Genomic DNA, 4,769 nt, shown 5'->3' on the forward strand with positions numbered 1-4,769 from the left:
AAAGATTCTTTGGTTGTTGCTTGTCGAAGATGAAAGACGCACACTTCTTTGCGTCTGTTCGCGACGCGAACATGGTGTCAGAAGCGACGTCCGTCAATCTGAGGCACCACGGCTCTCGGACGTCAGACTAGCCCTGAAACGAGGACGCCGCGGGCCCACTAAACAGTGCCAGACGCCGGACACGCCTCTAGATACCTTACAAGGAAATACCAAGTAAGATGGCTTTGTTTCAAATTGCTCGAACCCTTCAGCTTCGCAACACCCAACGACTGGCCTCCCTGGAAACAGCGATTTCTTCGCTTCCGAACTGCGTCAGGACTAGAAGGGAAGCCAGAAAAGAGTCAAGTAGATGCATTGGTGTATCTAATGGGACCTCAAGCCGAGGATATCTTCAAAACGTTCAAGCTTGAGCCTGGCGACCAGAAGTTTGAGGTCGTACTGCAAGAGTACGAGGCGTACTTTGTTCCTCGACGGAACATCATTTATGAAAGGGTCAAGTTTAACACCCGTACGCAACAAGACGGCGAATCCGTCGAGGATTTCATTACTGCACTGCACGCGCTTCCTTCCACGTGCGACTACGGAGATCTGCGGGAGGATTTAATTCGAGATCGTCTCGTCTCGTGATGGGTCTCCAAGACCGTAAGATCTCGAGAGCTCTGCAACTCGATACGGACCTAAAACTACAGAAAGTATTGTTGGTGGCACGACAGCACGAAACTGTCAACCAACAGCAGGTAGAGATTCACCGCGTGCGCGAACAGGAAGTTCACCAAATACAGTCCCAGAGGAGTACGCGACAAGTTGGGAAGAACGCGCCTTCGCCTGAAAGTGGAAACAACGTTCCCAAACCATGCGGCTGGTGCGGAAGGAACAGGCACAGTCGAGCATCCTGTCCAGCGAAAGATGCTGCCTACAGAAAATGCAACATCCGACGTCCAAGACAGAGTTACGGCGCGTGATGGGCATGGCAAATCATCTGGCCCACTTTGTGCCCCGCATGGCGGAAGTCCTTCAGCCTTTTTCGTCCGTGATGAGCTCAAGACAGGATATTGTGTGGGGTCCCGCGCAGGAAGCCGCCTTCAAGAAGTGGAAGACTCTTCTTTCATCGGATCCTGTTCTGGGAATCTAAGATTCAAACATGGAAACAGTGGTCACAGCGGACGCCTCATCATACGGTCTTGGAGCTGTCCTGCGCCAAAGGCAAAAAGACGGTCAATTCAAAGTGATTTCTTATGCTTCCAGAACTCTTACAATCACCGAGCGGCGATACGCCCAAATTGAAAAAGAAGGACTTGCCCTCGTGTGGGCTAATGAAAAGTTCCGTGATTATCTCGTAGATAAGGGCTTTAGCCTCGAGACAGATCACAAACCACTCGTATCTTTGGGTCAAAAGGAATTGACGAACTAACACCGAGGCTACAAAGAATGCGCATGCGTCTGATGCGCTGCACGTATGACATTGTGTATGTTCCAGGCCGGGACTTGACCGTGGCGGACGCACTTTCTCGGTCAGCACTTCCACAAACGGAATCCCTGGAACTGGAGGACGAGATCCAGGGCTATCTGCGATTGGTGATTTCGTCAGTCCCGTTAACAGCGCTCAGTTTACAGCTTATCGCCCAGGAGCAAGATCAAGACCCGGTATGTGAAGCTCTTACCAACCTGTGTACAAAAGGCTGGCCAAGCCGTCGAGACGTTGGGTTTGACCTGAAGCCTTACCGGAATGTGAGGCAAAGCATTGCCCTTGTTGAAAACCTGCTCATGTGCGGCTCTCGGGTAGTGATCCCATCGACACTACGCCAGCCCGTCCTTAAAATAATTCACGAGGGACACTTCGGCATTGAGAAGTGCCGGGCACGTTCCAAGAGCTCAGTTTGGTGGCCAAGTATCGACGCGGACATTGAACGACTTGTTAAGAACTGCCACAGCTGCCTCGAGCAGAGCACCAACCGAAAGACGCCTCTGCAACAGACTAAGTTTCCAGATAGGCCATGGCAGCGCATTGCGATGGTTTTATTCTTTCTTGAGGGAAAATGGTGGCTGGTCATCACGAATTATTTTTCGCGATACCCGGAGCTCGTACCGCTGAATAATCTGACTTCATCAGCAGTAATCAGCCACTCCAAATACATTTTCGCCAGACACGGTGTTCCGGAAGTAGTTGTTTCTGATAATGGGCCACAATTCTCAAGAGCCTTCGGCGCTGAATTTTCAATGTTTGCATCAGAGTATAACTTTCAACACGTGACGTCTAGTCCTCATTATCATCAGAGCAGCGGAATGGCAGAGTCCGCCGTGAAAATTATCAAGGGTTCCTTAAAGAAAACTGCTGACGCTTATAAAACTCTCCTGGCCTACAGAACAAGCCCACTGAAAAACGGATACAGCCCCGCTGAGCTGCTCACGGGGAGACGACTGCGCACGGCCCTGCCCACGTCCAGCGAAAGCCTCCAGCCTCGGACACCAGACATCCAAGAACTGGCAGCTTTCGCGAGGTCGCAGCGTCAGCGCCAGAAGAGAGACTACGACCGACGCCACGGAGTGCGGGATCTGCCCGAACTGTCCGAAGGAGCAGACGTATGGATCGTAGACCTCCAAAGAGAAGGAGTCGTTCGAGGAAGCACCGACGAACCCAGATCGTATTGGGTCGACTCCGGGGAAACTTCTCTGCGCAGAAATCGCACTCATCTCGTCCCGCTGCCTCCAACTAGCTTAGAAGACAGCCGAGGAACAACGCAACTGACAGCGGAATCACCAGAAATATGCACTGGTGAAAGAAGTAGCGCGCAACAGTGTAACGATCCCTGTCACAATCACACCCGAAGCGGAAGGTGTGTGGTTCCTCCAGAACGATTTCAAGCTTCGTAACAAAAGTGGCTTCATTCAAAAAATGAAAAAGAAGAAAGAAAAGACGAGCGAGAGGAAGATGTGTGATAAGATAGCTCGCCAGCTTAGGCAGCGTCAGCAGTTACAGCGCCGCTGTGGCACTGGCGATGCGGTCTATAAAAGCCGCTGCTTCCTGATAATAACGGTTCTTTGGTTGTTCCTTGTCGAAGGTGAAAGACGCACACTTCTTTGCGTCCTCCCCCCTTCCTCCCCCCTTCCTCATTAGGAACTTCACAAAGGGCTGTGTCTCCACCGAGGCGTCTGAAATCCTGAACCGCAGAGCAGAAGACTTCAATAACGGCAAAATCACACTCAAATACCTCAAATGGACCCCGGCACATGTGGGAGAAGTAACCACCGAATACCCGAGTGCCCCTACCAACCTCAACGAGAAGGCCCACCGAGCCGGGCGAGAACTAACCCACGGCGGCTCCCACAGTGACAGCCCAACAACCTGCAAGAGAGTAATAAGTGTTATTTTATGAACATTGCCAAAGTCCTTGCATGATTTTTTTTCTTTCTGGTTGTCGAGTAGCGCAACCAAATTTATTAGAGCAAAGCAGTTGATGTGAAACTGCAGCTGCTATATATACGTGTTGTGTATAGACATGACTCATTCAATGAGCGCATATGTAAAGAATAAGGCGCGTATTTTCGAAACCAGAAAGCCAATTTCCACTGACGCAGTCGACATGAATTTCCGGCTTCTAAAATCCTCAATTCGGACGGTCCTGGATAACGGAGAAAGCCGTTTACTCGAGACACGCGGCACGTCCTGTGCCTGAAGTTTTTTTTTTTTCACGTAGATCTAATTTTATTCGACATATAAGCATTCCGTGAATGAAAATGTTTATGCAATTGTTCCACGTCCTTTCATGCGGTCTGTTACGCATGCGCTGCAAAGAAACAGAAAACAGTACTATATGTTCACCCGCTTCAAAGAACGCTATAGAGACAAACACTATAATTAGGTGTAGGTAAGGATATGAAGCAACACCGTCGGTGAATATCCCGTCAGCATGGAGGAAAAGCCGTGCGCAGCCAGTTCACGGACGGTATGCTAACAGCATCGTGGAATTGCGTCAGAGCCACACGCTCTACGCCCGCGCCCGGACACGTTTCTTCATAATTGTCCATGTCCAAGTCGTAGAGAAGTACGCAGTATGTTACGGGTCTCAGAAGGCCGTGAAAAAATATATGGGAGAGCGTAATATTTGTGTGGAACACGATCGCAACCGGCTCGAAACTCCTTGCGCTCGCTGAGACGGTGCTGCTCATGTCCATCGTGGTGTTCACATCCATCGCGGCGTTTGTGTCCGTTGTGGTGTTCATGTCCATTGTGGTGTTCATGTCCATGGTGTTGTTGACGTCGACTGTGCTATTCATGTCCATGGTCGCATCGGAGGTGACGTCGCTAGTGGCGCTGGATGCGGTCAAGGGAGTCGCAGTGCTCGAGACAGGTGAAGGTATCCTGATTAGGTTGCATTTTTGCACCGTGGTGTCTACGCACATTTCAATGACGCTGCAAATTTCAAACCACGGAGCGGTGCCCGGAATGGCCGTGAAGTTCGAAGCTCTGGAGGCCAGAGTAGGGTGACCTCGAAGGTCGAGGATCCATGGCGTCATACTGACGCCGGCACAGATCCTGTCTTCTAGGCGGACAAACCTTGACATTATCTCCAGGAACCCGGCCGCTTTCGCCGCCACCTCACTGCACAGCTCAAACGTACTCGCGGTCGGTCGAATAAGATGCGTCTCGAAAAAGGCAAAATCAAGCTGGTCCACGACGCTGGTTAACGTACTACTGGCAAACCGCTGGTCAACAGGTAAGATGGCAGTGATCAGCTTTGCTGGGCTGACCCAGCCATTGAGCCAGTATG

At 50.9% G+C, this 4,769-nt stretch overlaps 1 pseudogene; it reads left to right on the plus strand.

The window, feature by feature from the left end:
• The first annotated feature begins 922 nt into the window (after positions 1-922).
• Positions 923-3,374, plus strand: LOC135909483 (uncharacterized; annotated as a pseudogene).
• Positions 3,375-4,769: the final 1,395 nt, after the last annotated feature.

Source organism: Dermacentor albipictus, chromosome 3 (genome assembly GCF_038994185.2).
Source record: "Dermacentor albipictus isolate Rhodes 1998 colony chromosome 3, USDA_Dalb.pri_finalv2, whole genome shotgun sequence".
NCBI classification, from domain to species: domain Eukaryota; kingdom Metazoa; phylum Arthropoda; class Arachnida; order Ixodida; family Ixodidae; genus Dermacentor; species Dermacentor albipictus.